The following is a 13,112-nucleotide window of genomic DNA, read 5'->3' as shown; positions in this document are numbered from 1 at the left end:
CGGGCCTCCCAGCCCCCGAGCACTACTATCAAACTCACTGAGGGGACTCCCTCCCTGACGGTCTCCCTCCCTGTATCACTGTCTTGACTTGCTACTAGCCTAGATGCATTAGCCAGGGCAGCATGGTGCATGGTGACCCATTCTGAGATCCTTACCTTGCGCAGTACTTTCCTCTTGACCCTCTGCGGCCCGGTGTTGCGGTCTCAGGATGGGTTCGGAACCTCTACCTGGCAGCACGAAGAAAGAGGTCAAAGATCAGGCATCGACACCTCCATCTGTGTTACATACACTACTACACATTATAGTCATAGAATAAGAAGTCATATATTCATTCATCACATTGATACAACCTATTCCAGACAATATTCAAAATGAGTCATTTATGTCATTTTGTTGATAGATAGAGAACCCCCCCCCCCCCTCCCCCCTCCAGCCTAAACTGAACTGAGGAAAACATCACAGTTCTAGGCTGGCTTTCTGATACACCACTCCCTAATTCTCTCTGTGTGTGTGTGTGTGTGTGTGTGTGTGTGTGTGTGTGTGTGTGTGTGTGTGTGTGTGTGTGTGTGTGCTTGTGTACAGTCTTGGCCAAAGGTTTTGAGAATGACACAAATATTAATTTTCAGTCTGCTGTCTCAGTTTGTATGATGGCAATTTGCATATACTCCCGAATGTTATGAAGAGTGATCAGATGAATTGTAATTAATTGCAAAGTCCCTCTTTGAAATGCAAATGAACTGATTCCCCAAAAAAACATTTCCACTGCATTTCAGCCCTGCCACAAAAGGACCAGCTAACATCATGTCAGTGATTCTCTCATTAACACAGGTGTGCCGTCATCATTGCTTTGCACAAAAAGGGCTTCACAGGCAAGGATATTGCTGCCAGTAAGATAGCACCTAAATCAACCATTTATCGGATCATCAAGAACTTCAAGGAGAGTGGTTCAATTGTTGTGAAGGCGGCTTCAGGGGAGCCCAAGAAAGTCCAGCAAGCGCCAGGACCGTCTCCTAAAGTTGATTCAGCTGTGGGATCGGGGCACCACCAGTACAGAGCTTGCTCAGGAATGGCAGCAGGCAGATGTGAGTGCATCTGCACGCACAGTGAGGCAAATACTTTTGGAAGATGGCCTGGTGTCAAGAAGGGCAGCAAAGAAGCCACTTCTCTCCAGGACAAACACAGGGACAGACTGATATTCTGCAAAAGGTACAGGGATTGGACTGCTGAGGACTGGAGTAAAGTCATTTTCTCTGATGAATCAACTTTCCGATTGATTGGAGCATCCGGAAAAAAGCTTGTCCGGAGAAGACAAGGTGAGCGCTACCATCAGTCCTGTGTCATGCCAACAGTAAAGCATCCTGAGACCATTCATGTGTGGGGTTGCTTCTCTGACAAGGGAGTGGGCTCACTCACAATTTTGCCTAAGAACACAGCCTTGAATAAAGAATGGTACCAACACATCCTCCGAGAGCAACTTCTCCCAACCATCCAGGAACAGTTTGGTGATGAACAATGCCTTCTCCAGCATGGTGAAGCACCTTGCCATAAGGCAAAAGTGATAACTAAGTGGCTCGGGGAACAAAACATTGATATTTTGGGTCCATGGCCAGGAAACTCCCCAGACTTTAATCCCACTGAGAACTTGTGGTCAATCCTCAAGTGGTGGGTGGACAAACAAAAACCCACATATTCTGACAAACTCCAAGCATTGATTATGCAAGAATGGGCAGCCATCAGTCAGGATGTGACCCAGAAGTTAATTGACGGCATGCCATAGCGGACTGCAGAGGTCTTGAAAAAGAAGGGTCAATACTGCAAACATCGACTCTGCATTAACTTCATGTAATTGTCAATAAACGCCATTTGACACTTATGAAATGCATGTAATTATACTTCAGTATTCCATAGTAACATCTGACAAAAGTATCTAAAGACACTGAGGCAGCAGACTTTGTGAAAATGTATATTTGTGTAATTCTCAAAACTTTTGGCCACGACTGTATATGTCTGTGTGTATATGTGTGGGGGTGTGTGTACAGCAGCACAAGCACAGGAGAGGAGAGCAGAGCCTGAGGGCAGGCATGCTAGGCAGGCAGCTCCGTAATCGCTCTGGTCTGTGAGCTCCACTACTGAGTGATTACAGGTGCCTCGAACAGAACAACAAACACACACACACAGCCAGCGGCTCCATTCACTGGAGTTGCAGTGTGATGGATAAACAACCCTCCAGTAGGTCATCAGACAAACGGATACAAACACACAGACATTCAGTAAATAGTTTCCAATCGACAATCATTCTCAATGGCCAGTGTGAGTTGGCTACAGCACTTACAGAGTCCAGACCGAGCCCTTTTCTGCAGTCCTAATCCTTCTCATCTAAGTCCCCTGAAGTCCAGCATGAGAGGGGCTCACGCATCTCCACATCGCAAGTGTGTTTACCGACAGCCACACTGAGGGTTTAGCAGATCCTCCATCTGAGCTGTTGCTCTCCCTCGCCCTCTCCTCCACTCTTTTTCCTCCTCTCTCCACTACCCCACCAACCACAAATAATCTCCTCTCCCTCCCTCCTTTCTCCTCTCCTCTCCTGTCATTCAGCCCCTGCCTGTCCCCGAGTCTGGAGATTGTTTGATGATAAATACGGCAGTGAAAATTGTTTTCTCGCCCAGAGACAGTCAGTGACACCGCCAGCCCATCTCTAATCTCGACGATGGAGGAAAAATGTATTTGCATCTCTGTGACTGCTGCATTTATGAGCCACCGGCATCTTTTATCCTTGGAAAGGGAAAGTAAAGGGTGGTGTTATGAAAAGAGAGAGAAAGAGAAAGGAGAGAAAGGAGAGAAAGAGAGAGAGAGAAAGGAGAGATTGAGATAAAGGAGAGAGAGAGAGAAGCAAAGGGCCTGTGCTTCATTAAAGCAGACCACAGAGGAGTCTGGTAGAAACATTGTCAGCCACAAGCAGCTTTGCATGATTTTACAACAATAGCAACACAGCCAGGATCGCTCCAAACTGCTCCCACCGTTTTTTACAAGGGAACTGAGCAATGGGAGATTTATGATTTAGTAAAATATTGACAAGTCTTCTGACTGACTGACTGACTGCAGCATAAAGGGAAGGTCAGCTGTCTGTGTGCGCAGTGCATGAACGGTCAAAATGTCTAGAACAAGAAAAACTCTGCATGCCTTCAGAATATATATATATATATATATATATCAACTAGATCATACTAACACCACCGAAGGGCTGGCACAATTACTGTATACTGTACCTGTGTAACTGACAGTTATGGATGAAGTCTGTCATGAAAATGAAAAAAAACAACTCTATAACCATTTTTTGTTTGTTTATGGGGTTGGGGGGGGCGGGGCGAACAACCGACTGAAGACAGGATGGCCGGGCAGTTGCGTCCGGTCGTCATGTCCGTTGCTCCTTGCTGAAACAAGCACGGTCTTGTAGCAAACAGTATTTGATGTTAACTGATGTGGCTCATGCAATGGAGTGGACTGTCATGCCAGTTGAGTTGAATCACAGTACATATTGATGTGTACACTTCCTGCTTTTACTTCCTGCTTTGCTCCTATAGGTACACTTGCTATGGCCACCAGTCCACCCACTATGCAATCATTGACTTGAATGGGGACGACCGTTCTAATAGTTCTATTTCTATGCCAGCACATGCAGTCAGGAGGGGAGGAGAGGAGATATTTTTAAACATGTGCTATTCGAATGGTTATTATAAAGGTAAAATAAAGGTTAAAAAAATAAAAAATTACAGAGAATGCAGTCATTTGCCTGGCCAATTACAGTCATCCACCATTCCATGACCGTCACAGCCCTAACACAAAACTGATTCACCAATTAAGATTTCTATGATTATTAGAATGTTTTCCATTCCTCAACTGCACAGAGAGGAGATTTTATCATCTCAGAATGTTGACTTGGTGTGGGGCCATAGAAATATAATTCCTAGAAGGGAAACCCATTCAAGTCAATGTTCTGTGATGGGTGGACCGGCAGCCATGTTGAGTGTACTTCTAGGCTTTTTCTACAAGCTTCCTGGGCTACTTGTTAGATGATTAAAGGGACTTTAAAGTGTTCTTTGACCTATCAGCTAAAAAGGCTCCTAGAGCTGTGTGTGCATTGAACAGCTTCCAGCAGCACTCTCATTAAAAACTGTAGCTAGGCTAATTGTGACCTGATCAATGGGCTGAAAAAACCTTGATTACACTGCAAAGGATAAAATATTTTCTTTGGGGATTCTGGCCTTGTACTGCACTGTGACCCTCATTTAAGGACGTGTGGATAAAGAAATAAGATCATCAAAAAAATAAACGTCCCTTTTTCAGGACCCTGCTATTCAAAAATAATTTGTAAAAATCCAAATAACTTCACAGATCTTCATTGTAAAGGGTTTAAACTCTGTTTCCCATGCTCGTTCAATGAACCATACACAATTAATGAACATGCACCTGTGGAACGGTCGATAAGACACTAACAGCTTACAGGCGGTAGGTAATTAAGGTCACAGTTATGAACACAAAAGAGGCCTTTCTACTGACTTTGAAAAACACCAAAAGAAAGATGCCCAGGGTCCCTGCTCATCTGCGAGAACGTGCCTTAGGCATGCTGCAAGGAGGCATGAGGACTGCAGATGTGGCCAGGGCAATACATTTCAATGTCCGTACTGTGAGACGCCTAAGACAGCGCTCCAGGGAGACAGGATGGACAACTGATCCTCATGTGGTACCCTTCCTGCAGGCTCATTCTGACATGACCCTCCAGCATGACAATGCCACCAGCCATACTGCCCATTCTGTGTATGATTTCCTGCAAGACAGGAATGTCAGTGTTCTGCTATAGCCAGCGAACAGCCCGGATCTCAATCCCATTGAGCACGTCTGTTGGATCAGAGGGTGAGGGCTAGGGCCATTCCCCCCAGAAATGTCCGGGAACTTGCAGGTGCCTTGGTGGAAGAGTGGGGTAACATCTCACAGCAAGAACAGGCAAATCTGGTGCAGTCCATGAGGAGGAGATGCACTGCAGTACTTAATGCAGCTGGTGGCCACACCAGATACTGACTGTTACTTCTGATTTTGACCCCCCTTTGTTCAGGGACACATTATCCCATTTCTGCTTGTTACATGTCTGTGGAACTTGTTCAGTTTATGTCTGAGTTGTTGAATCTTATGTTCCTACAAATATTTACACATGTTAAGTTTGCTGAAAATAAATGAAGTTGACAGTGAGAGGATGTTTATGTTTTTGCTGAGTTTACATCTAATATCAAATCAAATGTATTTATATAGCCCTTCTTCCATCAGCTGATATCTCAAAGTGCTGTACAGAAACCCAGCCTAAAACCCCAAACAGCAAGCAATGCAGGTGTAGAACCTAGAGAGGAACCAGGCTATGTGGGGTGGCCAGTCCTCTTCTGGCTGTGCCGGGTGGAGATTATAACAGAACATGGCCAAGATGTTCAAATGTTCATAAATTACCAGCATTGTCAAATAATAATAATCACAGGCAGAACAGTTGAAACTGGAGCAGAAGCATGGCCAGGTGGACTGGGGACAGCAAGGAGTCTGTACTATGGAACTATAATACTATGGAAAAGATCTTGCCAAAAATATTGACAAAATATGTTGACAAACCAGGTAGCTAATCTAGACTACCAAATAATAAAACAGGTTTACAGCAGGGTTGTGCTCAATTCAGAATTCCATTCTTACATTTTAATTGAACTTGAAGTTGTAAACAGGATACAGAAGTGCAATTAGAATTTGAATGAAAGGATATAGAATTTTATTCAGTAAAATTCAATGAAATTCAAATGCCTCCTCTTCTATTCTATAGTAGGTGTAGTCTAACAACTTACTCAGTGGCCAGTTTATTAGGTCCACCGGTCGTTCAAGAAAATGGTTTGCTCCAACAGACTGTGAGTCACGTGGCCGTGGTTCGCTTTATAAAGCAGACAGACACTCACACCCTGACCTGTTTCACCTGTCTTTGTGCTTGTCTCCATCCGCCTCCAGGTGTCGCCCATCTTCCCCATTATCCCCAGTGTATTTATACCTGTGTTCTCTGTTTTTCTGTTGCCAGTTTGTTTTGTCCGTCAAGCCGACCAGTGGTTTTCCCCTTGCTCCTGTCTTTTTCTATAGTTTCTGTTTTCCTGACCTTTCTGTCTAAACTGACCCTGAGCCTGCCTACCGTTCTGTACCTTGTCACACCGCCCTGGGTTAATGACCTCTGCCTGCCCTGACCCTGAGACTGCCTGCCGTTCTGTACTGTTTGACTCTGATCTGGATTACTGACCTCTGCCTGCCCTTGACCTGTTGTTTTGCCTGCCCCTGTTCTTGTAATAAACTTTTGTTACTTCGACACTGTCTGCATCTGGGTCTTTCCTAAAATGTGATACAGACAGGCATCCAGTTACTATTCGATTGAACGTTCGCAACTTTGAGCGTGATATGATCATCAGTGCCAGGCGCGCCGGTTCCAGTATCTCAGAAATCTCTGGCCTCCTGGGCTTTTCACGAGTCTAGGGTTTACAAAGAACGGTGCAACAAAACCAAAAACATCCAGTCAGCGGCAGTCCTGTGCGCGAAAACAGCTCGTTGATGAGAGGTCGAAGGAAAATGGCAAGAATTGTGCAAGCTAACAGGCAGGCCACAAACAGGAAAATAATGGCGCAGTACAAAAATGGTGTGCCCAACAGCCTCTCGGAACGCACAACCTGTCGGTCCTTGTCGTTGATGGGCTATTGCAGCAGACAACCACACCGGGTTCCACTCCTATCAGCTAAAAACAAGAAGTGGCTCCAGCGGGAATGCGATCACCAATTAAGAAGTAGAAAAACAGTGCCTGGTCCGACGAATCCCGGTTCCTGTTGCTGTAGGCTGATGGCAGAGTCAGGATTTGGCGTAAGCAGCATGAGTCCATGGCCCCAAACCTCCTGGTGTCAACGATCCAGGCTGGTGGCGGTGGAGTAATGGTGTGGGGAATGTTTTCCTGGCACAAATTAGGTCCCTTGATACCAATTAAGCAACATGTCCATGCCCTGAAGAATTCAGGCTGTTCTGGAGGCAAAAGGGCGCCTGACGCGGTACTAGATGGGTGTACCTAATGAACTGTGTACACAAAACATCAAGCATGTCGTTATATACAGTACCAGTCAAAAGTTTGGATACATCTACTCATTCAAGGAATTTTCTATATTTGTACTATTCTACAATACATTGTAGAATAACAGTGAAGACATTAAAACTATGAAATAACACACATGGAATCATGCAGTAACCAAAATAGTGTTAAATAAATCAAAGTATATTTTATATTTGCGATTCTTCAAAGTAGCCACCCTTTGCCTTGATGACAGCTTTGCACACTCTGCTCCTTCCCCCAGTCCTTAATAGGAATGAAATTCTACAGTATTCTCCTTCCTTTGACACCGCTTGGTATAGAGGTCCTGGATGGCAGGAGGCTTGGCCCCAGTGATGTACTAGGCCATACGCACTACCCTCTGTAGTGCCTTGCGGTTGGAGGCTGAGCAGTTGCCATACCAGGCAGTGATGCAACCAGTCAGGAAGCTCTCGATGGTGCAGCTGTAGAACCTTTTGAGGATCTGAGGACCCATGCCAAATCCAAGTCTCCTGAGGGGTAATAGGTTTTGTCGTGCCCTCCTCACGACTGTCTTGGTGTGCTAGGACCATGATAGTTTGTTGGTAATGTGGACAACATGGAATTTGAAACTCTCAAGCTGCTCCACTACAGCCCTGTCAATGAGAATGGGTGCGTGCTCGGTCCTCCTTTTCCTGTAGTCCACAATCATCTCCTTTGTCTTGACCACGTTGAGGGAGAGGTTATTGTCCTGGCACCACACGACCAGGTCTCTGACCTCCTCCCTATAGGCTGTCTCATTGTTGTCAGTGATCAGGCCTACCACTGTTGTGTCATCTGCAAACTTAATGATGGTGTTGGAGTTGTGTCTGGCCATGCAGTCGTGAGTGAACAGGGAGTACAGGAGCGGACTGAGCACGCACCCCTGAGGAGCCCCCGTGTTGAGGATCAGCTCAGCGTGGAGGATGTGTTGTTCCCTACCCTTTCCACCTGGGACGGCGCGTCAGGAAGTCCAGGATCCAGTTGCAAAGGGAGGTGTTTAGTCCCAGGGTCCTTAGCTTAGTGATTAGCCTTGAGGGTACTATGGCGTAGAACGCTGAGCTGTAGTCAATGAACAGCGTTCTCACATAGGTGTTCCTTTTGTCCAGGTGTGAAAGGGCAGTGTGGAGTGCAATAGAGATTGCATCATCTGTTGATCTGTTGGAGCGGTATGCAAATTGGAGTGGGTCTAGGGTGTCTGGGATAATGGTGTTGATGTGAGCCATGACCAGCCTTTCAAAGCACTTCATGGCTACAGGCGGTGTATGTAATATAATAAAAGTGGCAAAAACAAATGCAGACATGAATCAAATCTTTTTTACAATGATGGGGGAATTCCAAGATAGAGGCGCGTTGGCTTCAAAACAGGTGACTGTCAGTCATCTAGTGTATATATAAATCAGTAATCAGTATGAAACAGGAAATGTGACATTGTTTTCATACTAAGAAGTGAGGTAGCAGGGTGTGACGTGCTTAAGTTAGGCCTATGCCAGGATGAGGCCAATAACTCGATCAATGCAAAGACTCCACAGTTGTCCCTAGATAAATAAAGTAAGGCAAAAATAAACTACTATTTTGAATTGAGGCATCAACTGAACCCAAATTATTTCCCGCAGGGGAGGAAAGAGAGAAACGCTGTGTTTGCAGAATAACCACGCATTCGGCCGTCTCTAGCTTGACAGACAATTTGATTGAGGCATTAAACTCCACTGAAGCATCTCATGTAACCCAGCCCTAGATTGATCTGGTAAATCGTTTTTTCACACCAGTCTGACACATCATCATTTGCAGAGAAGAACTTAAAAAAGAGACAGATGCACAGTTCAACTGTATTCAATACATGTAGACTGCTATACTATATGAAACTAATGGGAAAACGGTCCATTTTGAAATCCACAGGCGTGTTCATGACACCAGTTAACCTCTCGCAGATACGGATTCTATGTAGCATAGCCCTATAGGCCTAACACAAGACAAGACGAGGGAAAGCAGGCTGCTGATTGATTATATCATGACCTCCGACCTCTGACTCATAAGGAGTCTGAAAACAATGACCAGTGATGGTGAATGACATGAAAATCTATTAGAGACTGGTGTATTCAACAAGAACCAAGGGACACCACAACAGGTATTTCAAAACGGATTCCTATCATTTGTTAGGCTACACATGAAAGATCTGGGAATCAACTGAGAAACAAATCCATACATGTTGAGAGAAAGGACTGGGCCCTAACACTTGCGAAACTAAATGGTTTTACCATTTCGGTTCACTGGCACCCAACAGGCCTACAATATCAAAACCATGGTTCAGAAAGCCTCAGGTGGTTTAATACCATAACCCATTGCAGCTCCCTAATCAACAAAACAATGATTCATTTCCATGCAGCCCGCACCAAAGTGACGTGACACAAAATCCACAGCGGAGCAATGTATGTCTTGTATGGGTGGATCATCCTAAGGTAATAAATAGTATGCTATTTAAGGTAGCAAAATAGATTTAGAAAACACATTATAGAGTGTTGTGTTTTTCAATTGAACCTACACCACGGATAAAGGTCCAGAGCACAGATAGGCCTACTCAATGTCTGTCAGTCTGTCATTCGGTCCGTCTTTCTGCATCTGCCTGTCCTTCCGTCTTTCAGTCGGTGGAATCACTAAAGGTCAGAGACGTGCTGGCTGGGCCCCCAGACACAGCAGTCTCAGTCCTAATGGTGAAAACACCATAGGCTCCTCTGGGAATAAAACCAAACTTCACTATCCTGAGAATCCTCTCAAGTCTATCTTCTGTCCTCTTAAGTCTAGGCCTATCTAAGCTGACACATTTTTGCTGTTTTGGCTCTGTACTCAAGCACCTTGGAAACGACACAATGACTAGGAGGTTAAAGTGCAGACTGTCAGCTTTAATTTGATGCTATTTTCATCCATAATGGGTGCACCGTTTAGGAATTACAGCACTTTTTGTACATAGTCCCGCCGCCCATTTTAAGGCGGCCAAAAGTATTGGGACAAATTCACTTATATGCGTATTAAAGTAGTAAAAAGCGTAGTATTTGGTCCCATATTCATAGCACGCAATGACTACATCAAGCGTGTGACTCTACAAATTTGTTGGCTGCATTTGCTGTTTGTTTTGTTTATTATATTGTGCCAATTATAAATGAATGGTAAATCATTTATTGTGTCATTTGGGAGTCACTTTGTTTGTCCCCTAAAATGGGCTGTAATTTCTAAACGGTACACCCGACATGGATGGAAATACCCTCGAATTAAAGCTGACAGTCTGAACTAGAGCCTCCTAGTCATTGTATCATTTTAAATCCAAAGTGCTGGAGTGCAGAGCCCGAAAAACAAACAAATGATCACTGTCCCAATACTTTTGGAGCTCACTGTATATAGGAAACAAGGTGCCATTTGGAACGCAGGCAGACACTGAGACACGTCCCACAGCGCTCCCATCCACTCCCCTCATCTTGTCCCTTCAGCTAACGCTAACAGAAAGGAGTCACTTAACTTTCTTTGTGAGTGTAAATAGGCCCTGCTTTTCATCCCTTCACAGTCAGAGTTACCCCATAGACTTCTTAAGAGGACGGGAGTGGGAGGGGGTTGTTTCATCTGTTCCTCCTTGCAAAACATTATGGTTCTCACAGAATAGCTTTCGGAGGCAATGAGGCAGAGGATAGAGTAGAATAATGGTCTCTGTCCTTGACTGATATGGGCAGACCGTAATCCAGACATGTCAGCATACAAATGTTCACAGTGCCCTTAGTGCCAGTAGGTAAAGTAACCTAGGCCTAGCTAGCCTACAATCCAGGTGTGTTTTAGGCTAGATGTAAACGGCGTATAAAGTAAGGCAACACGAGGGATGACTGTAGGGATCAAAGCATTGCAAACTGTGTGAAACGGCAGCTCCTTATCTGCCCCCGGCGTGTCTCAGAATCAGATGCATTCCTTACCTCTCTGGGACACAGGAAGAGTCTCCCCGTCTTTGGAATGGACATTCTGCACAGTCCTGAAAAGTGCAGTACTATCAATCAGATTCTCCAATAAAAACAGAGGATCCCTGGCCTGACAACATGGTCTTCACACAGGCGCTTACTCTAAAAGCTTTCAGAGCTGATTTAGGATAGCAGCTGTCAAAAGTGGATACTGCTGGAGGAATTGTAGCCCATTCCTTACAGACAACACAGCTACCACAGAGAGCTGTATGCGCTAGACTCTCTGAATTCCTGAGCAGCAGTCTGAATGACATGCTTAAAGCATAAGCACGCACGCACACTGCACTACACACAAAGGAGCGGAGCAGAGAGACTTGTCGGCAGCAGAGCAGGCAGATTCTTCAAACCCCGTCCTCTAAACCACGCTGGATCCCAAACGGGGAACCTCACCACACACCTCTAGAGATCTCTGACTTCCACAGCATCCCAATTAGGAAATTAATGACTGGGGGAGGTTCAAGGAGTTTCTGAGCAATGCTGCTATTGGCTCGTCTGTGGTGTGGCCCACAGAGCCGGCCCTTTAAAATGACATTCAACTCAATCACTCACCCTCCCCAGCCGAGTGCCCGCCAATTTTTTGCTTGTATTGTACAACCAATTAAATGTACTCTGCGTAATATAGCAATTAGTGGAAGACATAGAGCTGTTCAGTCTAAATGTAACAACACCGTATGCAGCAGTATTATTTTTGACAATCTGTACAGTTAAAGGTAAATCACATCCGGCCGTGATTGGGAGTCGTACAGGGTGGCGCACAATTGGCCCAGGGTCGTCCGGGTTTGGCCGGTGTAGGCCGTCAATGTAAATACGAATTTGTTCTTAACCGACTTGCCTAAGTTAAATAAAGGCTAAATATTTTTATTTATTTTTTAATTAAAAAATGAAATCTCACCTCTATCTAAAAAGGCAGAAGGCTGTGCTCAAAATGTAAATAAATGTATCTAGCATAAACCAAAATAAACAATAAAACACCCATCGGCGACCTCGGTGGACGGGTTATGAAACTGAGGGTTTAGGTTTGGGGCTGGGCCTACTATGGCAACATGCATGCAGGGAGACAGGACAACACACACAGCGCTGTAGCCTTTGGATAGCAGGAGTGTGAACTGTGAACTGTCGTCCTCTACAAAGACTCCTATGTTGGTCTGGAGAAAACACACACACAAACCCTTTGCTCCCCATAAACTACCGGAGCTGGGCGGCTGGAGGAGGCCCAGGGGCTGGCATAGGATGTCCTTTTCTGTCCCCCCCGTCATCCAGAGCGGCGGCTCCTGGTCATAAATAATACCCGGGGGGAGAGCGGGAGCCTAAATATTTGCATTGCACACTATCCCTTTCCTCCCGGCAAAGGCCATGTACAGGCAAGCACATGTCTTCTAGCTCGTCGCTACGCTCCATGACAGTGGTGTGGGGTGGTAAAATAGCATGGCCATTCCGCGACATCTGTATTTTGTACTAAAAGCACTCTAGTATGTTAGATGGGAAAGGCAACATGGGAGATTAAGAGAGGTTTATTTAAAGTACTTTGTTCATTTACGTTAATGACACAAATCATAATATAACCACGAGACCTAACTCAAAGCCATGGCATAACAGCTTGAATACTTGTCCGTCCGGCGAGACATGGGTTGGAAAGAAAAGCCTATTTGTTTTCATCCCAAAATACTTTCTCTGCGCTCGACTGGCGCAATGCAATCGATACAATAGGCCAGCCATAAAAGTGCAAACCCTGCCCACTCCAGGCACACTCCTACCACCCAAACGCTCAAAGTTGTTCAAAGTGGAAGAAACAGGCCACTAGGTCAACCCACTAGGTCTGTAATCAAGGTGTGTAGGACACGTTGAGGAGGACTGTACCTGGCCAACTCTTCCATCATCATGTCCCAGCGAGCTCCCAAGAAACCTGACAGCCCAGCAGCCATTGTTAGATAAGGCCAAGGTTTGGGAACAAGACACATTAAAAA

The 13,112-nt window shown here is 45.2% G+C and overlaps 1 protein-coding gene and 1 pseudogene across 4 annotated transcripts in view; both read right to left on the bottom strand.

The window, feature by feature from the left end:
• The window catches only part of LOC135516988 (zinc finger CCCH domain-containing protein 13-like), a 55,791-nt pseudogene that overhangs the window by 9,881 nt on the left and 32,798 nt on the right, over positions 1–13,112 (bottom strand).
• strbp (spermatid perinuclear RNA binding protein) overlaps positions 1–13,112 on the bottom strand; it is a 122,391-nt gene that overhangs the window by 92,977 nt on the left and 16,302 nt on the right. For 3 of the 4 annotated variants that reach the window (XM_064942094.1, XM_064942099.1, XM_064942095.1), the window contains one exon: positions 156–227. The gene's annotated coding sequence lies outside the window, so the exon portion shown is untranslated. Of the gene's footprint in view, positions 1–155; positions 228–11,106; positions 11,163–13,112 lie in introns of those variants that run through there. The other variant, XM_064942096.1, reaches the window with a different exon arrangement.

This window comes from Oncorhynchus masou, chromosome 28 (assembly GCF_036934945.1).
Source record: "Oncorhynchus masou masou isolate Uvic2021 chromosome 28, UVic_Omas_1.1, whole genome shotgun sequence".
NCBI classification, from domain to species: domain Eukaryota; kingdom Metazoa; phylum Chordata; class Actinopteri; order Salmoniformes; family Salmonidae; genus Oncorhynchus; species Oncorhynchus masou.
The sequence above is the reverse complement of the archived record's forward strand: the minus strand, read 5'-3'. Positions and strand labels throughout refer to the sequence as shown.